This window comes from Mesocricetus auratus, unplaced genomic scaffold (assembly GCF_017639785.1).
Source record: "Mesocricetus auratus isolate SY011 unplaced genomic scaffold, BCM_Maur_2.0 Super-Scaffold_100006, whole genome shotgun sequence".
In the NCBI taxonomy this organism is placed as follows: Eukaryota; Metazoa; Chordata; class Mammalia; order Rodentia; family Cricetidae; genus Mesocricetus; species Mesocricetus auratus.
In genome coordinates, this window is record NW_024429190.1 from 86,354,197 (window position 1) to 86,367,439 (window position 13,243).

Genomic DNA, 13,243 nt, shown 5'->3' on the forward strand with positions numbered 1-13,243 from the left:
GTCTTCAGTGACGTTCATCTTCCAGGATTCCCTCATTGGCTAAGTTCTAAGTAATTGCTTTCAATTCTTCTTTTGAACAAGACGAGTTCAAATGTGAGACTCTAACTCTGCAGCTGGGTCTATAGCTCCGACCATGTTGGGATGGCAGAGGCCTGATCTCAGGAGCTCTAGGTTAGGCCAGCATTGCCAGACCCTGTCCCCAGGCAGGTGAGCAAATAGCCCATACTAACCATTTTCCTCACAAATAGCCCATACTAACCATTCTCCTCACAAATAGCCCATACTAACCATTTTCCTCACAAATAGCCCATACTAACCATTCTCCTCACAAATAGCCCATACTAACCATTCTCCTCACAAATAGCCCATACTAACCATTTTCCTCACAAATAGCCCATACTAACCATTCTCCTCACAAATAGCCCATACTAACCATTCTCCTCACAAATAGCCCATACTAACCATTCTCCTCACAAATAGCCCATACTAACCATTCTCCTCACAAATAGCCCATACTAACCATTCTCCTCACAAATAGCCCACACTAACCATTCTCCTCACAAATAGCCCACACTAACCATTCTCCTCACAAATAGCCCATACTAACCATTCTCCTCACCTACAAATTGCAAGCCCACAAGGTTTGTCTGTTATTTATCTCTTACATCTCAGGTAAGTTCCGTTCTCTCAGAGATGACTTCTCCTATTAGTGTCCTTGCTGTGGAAGGGACTGTTACTCAGTGGTAGAGCATGTGCTTAACATGTGTGATACCATGGGAGCAATCCTCAGCACAAATCTAAAGGACAGAAGGAAAAATGATGCCCCTCCCTATCCCTGATCTGATGGGGGATGTCCTTCTGTATATATGCTTCTCTTATTGGTTGAAGAATAAAACACTGATTGACAAGTAGCCAGGCAGAAAGTATAGGTGGGACTACCAGATGAGGAGAATGCTAGGGAGAGGACAGAGAGAGGCCTTGAGAGAGACACCATGTAGCTACTGAAGGAGTAACAGGTTCGGACATTCTCTGGTAAGACCATGGTAAGACCATGCAGAAATACTTAGATTAATGGAAATGGGTTGATAATTAAGAGAGCTAGCCAATAAGAAGCCTGAGCCATTGGCCAAACAGTTTGTAATTATTATAAGTATCCATGGTTTTTTTTTTTAAAGAAACTCCATCTACACTGGTTAATATGTCATATTACTTTATGTTATTTTTTATAAAATTTTAACGGTTGTCAAAATTTAGAAAGTGTGTCTGTTTACAACTTCATATTTTACACCCCTCCATACACATACAGTCTTTGTGAGGCCAAGAACTCCATCTACAATGCTCACTGCTGTGTGCCAGGACCAGGGGGTCTTCCTATAGAGCGGACAATCAATACACACTGGTTGAACTAATTCATGAACTTTTCCCTTTTTTCTTCTCAAACACTAAGTGCACTTCTAAGTAGTTAAATGGTAAAATGTGAAATCAAAAGGCACTCTTATACTCATTTGCTTCCTTAAACTAATTAGCCCTTTGGAACAGAATCAACTATAATTACAGTATTTTCATAATTCATGAGAACTTGGAATGAATTCATTAGGGTAGTATGGGTCCTAGCAGATAAATCCACTATGGTCTTTACAGGTTAGATCTGAGGACATCAATCTTGAGTTCGTACTTCGCTGGCACACAGAAGCCCTGGCTGGGGAAAAGGAGGAGAGGTAGTGCCAAGGGCCCGCAGACAGGGAGGGGTTGGCTTGAGAAGACTCTAAGGCTTGCCATGATAAATCCCTAGTGGGAAAGCACGCTCACACTCCTCAGTGTCCCCCGTAAGCTGATACAGAACCATGGCATCCACGAGAAGACAGTATACATTGAAATTAATGCATCTGCCTTTGTAAACGTGTAAGAAAGCTCAGGTGTGAGGGCTTGTGAGCCCCCGCATGTATCTCTCACAATCTCTTCACTTAGACACAAGGTGCCCCTTGTGATTCTGGGGCATCGATGCCCGACTTCTTTCCATGCACTTAAATGCCTTTGTTTGCTTACTGAAGTGGAATTATACCGAGAATGGGGCACTGTTTGGTTTATGGCATCATGATTATAGTTCCTTGTTAGTATTTTTCCTGCAAAACATCTCTCGGGAATAAATATCTTCACAGACAACCTCTGTGTATTTCCGTCCATTTCTTTAGGATAAATTCTCAGGATTGTAATTATTAAGTTTAATGGAAATTGTATTTCCAAATGATTTTGTTAGTGTTTAATTCATGCCAATAAACTGACTTCTAGAAAGGTTGACACATTCATGGCCTTCATCCACGCTCATCTTTAGGATGGCCTGACGTGTGTGCTTCTGGTCTTACCCACAAGTAACAACAGCTCTCCAGAGCAGTCAGTGCGTACTCTGCTCCTCACATGAACCAGGCATGAACTTCCTTGGAACAGCTGCTCTGGCTGTGCTAGGATTGTAGTAAACAGAGTCCTGTCAGGACTGGACTCAGCTTTCACAGCCATGCCCTGAATTTCAAAAGTGGGCGGTAATTTCCATAAATATGTCATTTCAAATACCTGCACTGAAGGGAACCCAGCATTTTATCCTCCCAGTGAGGAAACAGAATGGAGAATGAGCTAATCCCACGAAATGTGAGACACAGTAAAGACTAAGCGAGACTTGTAGATGTCCAAGTCTAAACATTTTAAAGAGGCTGAGAGCCATATATAAAAATGAAGAGGCTTTTCTGAAATGTCCATAGGACTGAAAATCTCTTCTAAGCAACCAGCCCTGGACTCCATATTCTCACCCACTAGCATGGCCCCGACTGGGTTGTTCACCACAGCATAGGAGACCCCTACGCTCTTACTCCATGGGCTCGGTTGCTTGTAGCCAGAAGGACTGGATCATGCTAGGCTGTGTCAGCTGTGATTCATAGTTCAAGATGAGCTGGGCCTGCAGCTACAGGGCATTCTCTCCAGCTGTTTGGAAGGCTGGGGCAGGGAGGGAGGTGGCAAACTCAAGCCTGGCCTGGGTTACAGAGTGAGTTCAAAGGCCAGTCTAGGCAAGCCAATGAGACTCTGTCTCAAAATTAAAAAAAAAATCAGGGGGTGGGGTATAATTAAAATGGTAGGGAATTTGCCCAGCATGCATGGGACCGTGGGTTGAGTACACAGTATTAAAAACAAACAACAAACAAGCAAAAAAAAACCTGTGTATTTATATACATAGCCTGTGGTTTTATATTTCTTCTAGTGCTTACAGTGCCAAAAAACCAAAGGGAATAAAATGAAAATTTCTGATTTCAGTAGCAACAGCGTTGGTGAAGGCAAACATTCCAATGCATGCTCTAGGATGGAAACCAGGATGTGGCACCAAGATAAAAGACTCGGAGGATTTCAATGGAATCACTTGGTCTTTAGTAATGTAACATAAACACACTTTGGCTAAGTTTATTAGAGTCCCTCTTCCTGCCTGCCTCCCTCCCTTCCCACAAAGAGGTGGGGATCTTGGGGGACAGAGGTAGCTCTCTTTCCAGGGATAGATTTGCTATTTAAGGTGGATCCCCTTTCACTGGACACTGTTGGTGTTTAAGGTGGATACAGATGGCTTAGCCATTGATCTGCTCACGGTCACCCTGCTTAAATCAATAATCTATTAGTCCTTTTAAATTAGAGTTGGATTCATCAAATGCCCTTGAGAGGCCTCAAACATTTTCTTTCTTATCCCAGGCAAGTACAATCAGCCCACAGAATGATACAAATTTTGCTGGAAAACTCTGCCGGATCAGCAGACAATGCATTCTGGATTAGCTCATTCAGCAATCTCAAACAGGCCAAAAAAAGCAGCTTGTAGACTTCCCAGGGGGAAGGAGGCTCCTGTTGTGTCATTCAGGAGAGCAATGGCACCTCAGGCATCGTAGTGGACCACAGGCTGGGGAGCTGGTCTTGGAGGAATAATTCCCATTGGGCGGGCAGGCACTGGACTCCTGCTTTTAGCCATTGCTTGCTTGTTTACTTAGCGGCCAATGGACTCTGTTCCATTAGGTCACAGCCTCCCCAACCCCCAGTATCATCCAAACTGCAAAGTGGCTGCTGACTTCTTTGCTAGGGTCTGGGCAGAGCAGGGGAGCCTGGCTGTGTAGCCGAGGAATGTCTGGACCCACAGTCACACAGGAGAGAGGCTGATGGCCCTGCTTAGGAAAACATGTCTCTTGGAGACTGGGACCTTTGAGAACCAAGATGGAGCCAAGCTTGCACTGAGGGTCTTTGAAACCCTGCCGCTATCAGTGTTCACAAATCCGGTACTTGGAAACCTAGGGATCTGTTGGCCTCACCCTTCCTTCCTTCCTTCCTTCCTTCCTTCCCTCCCTCCTTCTTTCCTTCCATCCTTTATGGTTTGTTTTGTTTTTTGTTTTTGTTTTGCTTGTTTGTTTTGCCACAGACTCTCCTACGTAGCTCAGGCTAGCCTCCGATTCACTATTTTGCCAAAGCTGGCTTTGAAGTCTTGATCTTGCTGTCCCAGTCTCCTTCCCTGTTAGTTTCCTTAAAGCATGGCCTACAACAGTAGCACCCCACAGCTAAGAGAGCTGGCATCGGCCACTTCCCAACCCCGCCTTTCATGAACCCATCAAATGCAACCAAAACCAAAATGAGTCCGTAAAATCGAGACGGAGGAAAGCCAAATCAATCCCAAAGCAGCAACTAGAAACTAGCTCTAACACACAAAATCACACCCTCAAGTTGCTGTGAAGGGTTCAAACCCTGGCTGTCAGTTTCTGCCCCTCTCCCACGGGGACTGGCAGCAGATTGCTGAGGTTCAGGATTGGCACAGGGATCCTACCTGTACACCTAGGCTGTCTGGCAAACCTATGCCCATTGTGCCAGCACAAACACAGGACCAGTATCACCACCAAGGCAGCCTCCTTAAACAGTACCATAGCCCTAGGGGGTGACTTGGTACCCAAGTAAAGCAAAAACAAAAAACCTTAAAGCAAAACAAAAGGAAAACCCAAACATAGCTGCACTCAGTAGCTGGGCTCACCTGGGAAAACGGTATAAATGTCCTGTTGCCAACAAAGCACCTTAGTGTCGCTTAAACACACAGAATGTCTCCAACAATAGCTGCTTCACAATTCCTTTCGTGCTTGACATTTTTCTAAAGGTTAGATTAAGGAGCAGATAGTGCATTTAAGAGCTCAGTAGATTCTTTGGCCTTTGTGAGAGCTAATTTACAGCCCACCAGCCCCTGTTGACTGATTACAGGGTTCTGTGTTCGGGTTGATTAGAGGCAGGTGGGCATCAGGCAGCATGAAAGACCTGCCTCTTTACTAGAACCTTCTGATTAAGATTTTAAGGCAGCCTCTGGGCAGCTGATACTTATGTGAAAAAGGAGCTGTAAAGCAAAAGGCATTTCCTGCACAGCCCCTGGGGAATTTGGAGCCTAGCTCTGGGGTCGGCGGTTAGGACTCATTGCAACTAATTAAGGGCGAATGGCGAAGTTGCATTTGGTCAAAACATCCAGTTAGGTTTGATTTTTGTTGGCACCAGAGAGCCGATCTGAACGTGCCCTTCTCCCCGCCCCACTTTTCTGAGGATTCTCTGCAGGATCGCAAAGCCCTCAGCTCGGCTCACATACATAAGGGAGAAAGTCAAAGGAAACGCCAAAGTTCAACTAAAGTACAAGTAATTAGAACCAGATTTGGCTTGTTGCACGCGCGCATGCGCTAGCAAGCTTGCAGAGCCTTTTTATTAACTTGTCATTTGCAGGCCTGGGGACGCCCTGGGGGTGGGAGGCCGGGGTGGGGGGGAGGAGCAGTACAGGGCGGGAGAGGAAACCAACCAGGCCTGGAGAGGAGGCTCCCGAGCCTCGCAAAAGGAGGTTTGCAAGTGTGTGGTTCCTTAGGAGTGCAGGCTGCCAGAGGTAGAACCCCAGGATGCTTCACAGGACAGGGAGGAGGAGCCCTGAAGGGAAACCCCACCCAGCCTTGGCGTCCTGACTCAGTAACCTGCCCATGAACCTGGCGCTGTGTGTGCTTGCCCAGATCAGCACTGACCCTGGAGAAGCAGAAGAAGCACGTGGGACTCTTCTTCTACTCTGACCACACGTTTAACAGGTGCTGGACATCGGCAGGAGTCGAAAAGGCTCTGTGGCGAAGACTGATTTCTGAGTCGCTAAAGAAAGCCTTGCTTTTCAATGTCCAGTCCCTGACCCTCATCTGGGTTATAGTTAGGGTTATAGTCTGGGTTATAGAGGCCCGACTACCCCAAGGACTGTGCATCGTCTGGGCATCTTACAAAAATAACCAGGTAATTCCTGTGTGCATTAGCATTTAGATACTTTAACATGAAAATGCACATCCACTGTCCTCACCACCTCCTGATTCCATTTTTGCCTGTTGACTTGGTAACTCCACCAGCCTCCCAGTGCACCTCGGGATAAATGTGTCACAAGTTAAGATGTAGACTCTGTGGAATTAGCTTGCCATGAACCAGAAACCCTTTTCTCTCTCACGAATTTGGTTGTGGCTGGCAGCCAGAACCGGGCTTAAAGATAGCAGGAAGGAACCTGAGGGAACAGCATCTATTGTCTACTGAGCACTTGCTATGTTCCTGATCTTGCTAACCCATCACCTCCCCCCCCCCAAACCACAGGAGGGGGGGAGCATGGCTCTACTCTGCTGAAACAGAGTCACAGAAACTCCTCACTTTTCAATTCTTCGTTTTCCACCTCTCTGGCTTATTTTTAGACCTGGGATTCATTGGGCTCTGTCTGTAGGGGCTCGCTCGCTAAACGTGAGACCGTGAATCTGTGTATCCTTCTCTCTTTAATCCACAAGCATGATTCCCCAACACTGATCTGATGCAGGCGCTGGGCTCCAAGGAAAGAGTGAAACTTGGGTACCTGTCATTCAGCCTGTGATTCCAGGGGTCTCTTCTCACCACCAGCAGGAGACACCGCTCCTGGGAGTGACTCTTGTCACAGTTATAATGTCATATTTCCATAAGGGACCACAACATGCCTGACACCTATACTTCATCTTAATCACACCCATCCCACCTCAAGGACCATATGTGAAGTTCACTTTGTGAGGTGTTCTGTGTGATGCTGTCTCCTGGGACATACAAAGTCAGCTCAGGACAGGGTTTAGATAGACTTTCCCTGAAAAGCATGGCAGGCAACACTCCTAACTGTGTATTAATGATCTGGCTGGAGCCACTGGAGTCAGAACCGCATTGAGAGAACACATATTTAACCGCCCCAGAGTCAGGTCAGCATGGAACTAGTTGGGTCACAATATTAAGGTCCCCTAGAGCGTGTATTCCAATGCCACATGGTTCCGCTCCACATTCTACTTCTAAATTCGGAGTCTCATAACTTTTAAGGTGGCTATTGTACTAACATTGTTTCCATGGGCTCAAATTTCCCGTGTGGAAAGTAGACTAAAATGGGAGTATTAAAGTGTCCATCATGCAGACATGCCTCCTTTATTTGTGCACGATGAATGTGTGCAAAGCCAGGTTGGCATAGGCCTAACAAAAAAGTAACAAGAAGGCTGGGCGTGGTGTGGTGGCAACCATCTGTAATTGTAGCTCTCAGGAGACCAACGCAGAAGCATTATGAATAAGGGGCCAGCCTGTGCTACAGTGAGCCCAGGCTAGCTCTTGTCTCAAAACATAAAGGTTAAAAGGAAAAAAATTAAATATAATTGAGAAATAATTTTCAGGAGGCAACATTGAAATCCTTTGCCCATTGCTATGTCCCGAGGAAGCTCCAACAGGAATGATAGATATGAGAATTTAAACAAACGTTTCTTCACAAAAACAAGACTCTGCTTGGTTGCATAGATGCTCGCTTGAGTTTTTCTGTGTTATTTCTTACAGGTGTATACCATATTTACATGCTAAAATGACTGTCGAGCTAATTTAATCCTCATAGTACAAGTTCTCTTGATGCAGTCATATGCCTGCATAGACATTGTGATGGAGATGAAGGGAGTTTGTAGGTTTGGCTTCCAATTCAAGCAAGCCTCACCTTTCTACCGCACATTAACATAGTAACTATTGAGTTATCTTTACTTCCCTGAGCCCCAGTGTTTCTCTTCTGAAAATTCAGATGTTTCTGAAATTCTTGTTGATGAAAGGGAAGCAATATTTGGAGCTTTCCTGGTGTACAGGAAGGGTTCAATAAATAACTAATGCACTTCCATATATTAAGGGCTCAATAAATATTAATAGACCAGCATACAATAAGGGCTAAATAAATGTTAATTAATAGATTGACATACAGGAAGGTCTCAATAAAAGCAAACTAGTAGACATTTTCCTTCCACCTTCCTTATTCTAGAACAGCGTTTCTTAGTCAGCACCAATGTCTCCTGTGGGGACATTGCAGTATTCTGAGCTGTTGCAGTGGGGGCTGCTGCTGGAGTGACAGGGACCTGCAGCCTCTGCTGTTGGAATAGCCCACAAGCAGGCAAACACAACAGCAAGCTGCTGAGGCCACAGCTAAGACAAGTGACCGCCAAGATGGCACAGATCTGATTAAGCCTCCTCAACCCAGCTTGCAAGATATTAGCACAGTAAGATCTCTACCGGCTCCAGTCAAAGTAGCAGTCTTGTATAAAGGCACGTTTGAGTTGGAATCCCCCTTTCCCTGTGCTCCTGGCTCTCGTAGGCCACTGTGCCTTTTGAGTGCCGTTCTGTGATTCTTTTCTGTAACCAACCTTACCTTCATGTCAGAGCTGTCCTCGATTTCTATACTAAAGGAAACTAAAGACCCTGGCACCCTGGAGGCTATCTGACCTCTCACGGTGCCCAATGAAGGGCTTGCCCTAAACATAAAGAAACCTAGTCCAAATGCTGGTGCTGAGCTAGGAGAAGAGAGGCCGGGGAATACTCTGGATAGAGAGAGATTCAGGACACCACAGAGGTAGCTTCCCTGTGGCTCTGTCAAATGGAGACCCCAAGAAGAGAGGGCATTGGCAGCCGCCTTTCTCTGATGTTCGGTGTCCACTCTTGGGGGTTGGGGGATGCATGCTCACTGCATCTTGGGGCGTGCTCCTCATTGGCCACAGGGAGGAGGCCTGAAAACACACAGGTAAAGTAGCCCACGCTTGGTTATCAGAGTGCTGAGGCAGAAGGCTCACAGTCACCATAGGAATGACACATGCCTCTGGACTTTAGCCAAGTATCTGCATCAAGCAACAGTAACAGGTTACGCTTAAGCAGGTGGTGTGCTAGTCACCCACACTCTGCTATAAGCTTTTTAGATGTGCTAATTCCTAGCAGAAGCCTAGAGAGCACTGGTTGTAGGAGTCTTTTAGAAGCAAGAAGCCAGGCACACAAGGTGGATAAGCAACTTGCTGAAGGCCAGGCAACAGTGGGATAGGTCTTGGAACATGACTGGCCTTAGGTTCAATAACACAGGTCTGATCCAGGGATCAAGAGAAGAATGTCCATATGCACTTAAGACTTCCCTGAGTGTTCAGACAGGCAGACAGACAGACAGACAGAGAGACAGGCAGACTCCCAGTTAGCACAATGTACAAACTGGAAAACGAAGAAAACAGCAGCTGGGAGACAGAGAGGTGGGTATGACACCTTTTTCCTTTCTAGGTTGGGGACCTGGGCAGTCGGCACAGGAGGGGACTCCCGCATGAGTCACCCCCACACCAGGATCCTCCCCTTGCTCCTGCAGGCCAGTTTACTTGGTGCGGGAAGAAAAGCAAGAGCCAGAAAGCAGAGGCTGTGGGCTCTGCTGCCTCCGTCAGCTGAAGTGGAAGGCCCCACACAGGGGCTGGATGACCTCTTCCCAACAGGACCCGGCAGCAAGCTGAGACACAGGACGCGGTGCCCATCGCTCCTGGGCCTTGAAGAGACTGCTGTGGAGGCTCTCTTACGGATGGAGCCCAGTTCCACAGCTACCACAGGTTTGCAGGTGGTGGCATATCCTTCAAAACCACTTGAGTTTCAGTAGTCATCAGTTTCCTACACAACCTGGCCAGACTCCGTGGCTTGCCCCTCCCTTTCCTTACCTAACTGGTTTCCCTCAGGAGAGGAAGCTGCTCATTCAAAGGGGCTTCACCTTTTTATGTATGTATGTATGTATGTATGTATGTATGTATGTATGTATGTATGTATTTATTTATTTATTTATTTAAAGACTGCTAAGGAAAACTTCAAAATTGAGCAACCCCCAAGGCTCGGGCTTTCTTGGATATTCTGAAAACATGTCCATCTTTACAGATGGGTGGCTTGTTTGAGGCTCAGGGTGGAAATCAGAGCCCCAGGGTCCTCCTGGATTCAAAGCCTTGTCATTTACTAACCTCGTGGCTTCGGTTCTCCTTAACATCCAAGCCTCACTTTCTACTGGTCTGAAACAATGCAGGACCCACACTGAATCACTGGGAATATTAAAGGCACACCATCATAAGGCACTTGGCACACTGTCTGAACAGAACAGAGTGGTGACACTCAGGCAGGGTGATTCCCGCTCAGGGGAGGGGGTGTCAGTGCTATCTGCCGTCCAAGCTTGCTCCTGGCCATTGGTGTCCTCTCTTCCTTCTCTTCCACTTTCCCTTTCACAACAATTTCCTCTCCTAACAGAACCGAGAGAGTCTTTGGGACAGTGTAAGTGGAGCAAGCCAGGTCCCCCGATTTCTCACAGTGTGTCCCTTTCTTTCTAAGCCCACGTACCTCTGTCCAAAGCTCTGTGATGCTGCTCTCCCCCATGGTTCACCCTCCAGGTCTCTATTCCAGGCTGCCCAGCACCCTCAGAGTCCATATCTATAATCTCAGCATGTAGGGTGAGGATCTGAGGCAGGAGGATTGCTGCTAGCATAAGGCTACCCTGGGCTAAAACGTGGTAGCCGATCTATAAAAATAAATGAGTGCATGAATAAATAATGGACTATATAATGAACTATGTGGGTGGATAAGGCAGCATGGGCAGGCATGACTAGCCAGTCCTATGAGCTGCAGCCGAGTGCTCATCAAGCAAGTTATTAGGAGAGACTGTCACACTGATAGACACCTAGAACACAGCAGACAGCCTGCTGGAGCCAGGAAGGGGAGGATGCGGTGGGCCTGGCTGTGCACACAGGAGCATCGCTAGGCCACACAGCAACTTTGTTGCCTTGCTTTCCCAAGATGTGGGCAGAGCACATGACAATCAGGAGAGCGGCAGGGCTCTCGCCTGCACTCAACTGATGGGATCTGCCCTCAGGACAGTAGTGCTCTGCATTGGCCGATGCTTGGCACATGTTGTCACTGCACTGTCCTACGTACGTTCTGGTGACAAGGGTGATGGAGAACTGAGTCAGGTCACAGGGAGTACTGTCATTCACACAGGGAAGTCACAGCGTCCAGCCTCTACGGTAGGCCTCATAGACAGAAACTGTCTTGCTATAGAACCCAATTTCTCCTGTCCCTACATATAAGCCTTGTGATGATAAGGAACGTGCCCACTGCTGTTTCTTGGGGCTCTGCTCAGTTTATAGGATTTTTTGCTTGTTTGTTTGTTTCAGACAGGGTCTCACTGTCTAGTCCACGCTGACCTGTAACTCAAGGTGATGCTTTTGTCTCAGCCTCCCAAATACAGTGATTATAGGCAGGACCCACCATGTCCAGCTTGATTTTTAAGTTTGAAAGCAAAGTTGTTCACAACAAATGGCACATAGTAAACATCTCGGGCCCTGTGGGCTTCACAGCTTCTGTCCAAGCAGCTAGACTCCACTGCTAAGGGAGTGTGCAGCCATCCGCAAAACATGACTGATAGGCCTGGCCTGGCCACGGCCCAGATTAAGCTAATCTGCTGACCCATGCTTAAAGATAAACTAAATTGAGACTCCTCCCCTTTACACCACCCTCCTGAGTTAGGATAAAATTCGTCAATTCCCTCATTTCCAGAAGGGAGAGAGCATAGCAGCCATATGTCACAGAGAGTGGACCATGTTTTGAAGGAGGTACTGTCACCACAATGTGTTGTAAAGGGCTGGCATTTTCTACAAAGCTCACCTCGTGGATACACTTTTATTAGTCACAGAGGTCAACATGCTTGCCATAAATACATTTTTGAATTCCTTCCTGCGTCTTCTGTCTAGTGGGATTATTTTTCATGTCTGTATCCTGGCTCATAGCCAGGCAGAATGTGGGAGTTTTAATACCTTTAATCCATTATATGGACTTTTTAAAGGTCCATAAGACAAAATAAAATGCACTTTCACGGTCAAATATGCAATAAACCTGGTCCGTCCCTTAATATTTCATATCCCATCTTCCACCCTGGCTGTGACTGTTTCCAGGTTTCACTGTACAGAATGACCTGATATGGGCAAACCTACTGCTAATTTCTCATTTGATTGTGTAGCGACCTCTTGGCAATTCATAAACAATGCATTTTGCTGTGCACTTTGGAGAAATGGTTGCTCCCCAATATTCTGAAGATTTGAAAACACTATCCTCTTACATCTCCTCTGCTTCTGCCCCAGTGTGTGGAAAAGTGACAGACCAGTCCTGCTGTTTCTTCATTGTGTTGTCTTGCCTCTGAGACAGGGCCTCACTGTGTAGCTTTGAACTTGCAGCAGTCCTCCTGTCTCTATGTCCTGGGTACCGAGACTGTGGCAGTGTGCCGCCGCATCCGGCATCACAAAGTTGATTTCTCTCAGGTCATTGTTTTGAAAAGGTAGCAGGACTTCTACATCCAGTGGCTCGTGGACCCAAGCCTTAAAATATAGTCTCCTCATTGGGCTGCCTTCCTGCTTCCTACATTGCTTATAAACCTCGCCAGGACATCAGTGAACTATGTATGAATGCTACCTGCCTGTCACCTGGGCACTCTTGTGATGTCTGTGATGGGACTGCTGTGTTTATTTTCTCCCTCCCCCCGGGGAGTGAATCATTCTCCCCACACTGGACACTGCAATTCACAGTCATCACTGAGGGCCTGAGGTAATGGGCCGTAAGACTCACTTGATACCCACTAGAGGAGGGCTCAGATCACTGGCCTGTTTACCTTTTGTGAAACATCTGTTTCCTATGAGCCGGTTAAAAGTGCAAACATCTGTAAATAATAAGCCTGTGTGTGCACATAATTTAATGAATTAGGACATAGAGGGAGCTGAACAGTAGGGCACAGTAATTAGAGTAACTGCCCAGTTTGTTAAAAATGCATTTTTTTCTTTCACAGGACACTTGCTCTGTGGGTTCCGAGGTTCCCAGCCCTCCCTGTTCGTCCTCCCCACACCACAAA

At 46.7% G+C, this 13,243-nt stretch overlaps 1 protein-coding gene across 5 annotated transcripts in view; it reads right to left on the minus strand.

Moving 5' to 3' along the window:
• The window catches only part of Rarb (retinoic acid receptor beta), a 336,441-nt gene that overhangs the window by 112,857 nt on the left and 210,341 nt on the right, over nucleotides 1–13,243 (minus strand). Inside the window, exon 1 of one of the 5 annotated variants that reach the window (XM_021233507.2) lies at nucleotides 5,036–5,259. The gene's annotated coding sequence lies outside the window, so the exon portion shown is untranslated. 5 annotated transcript variants of the gene reach the window in all.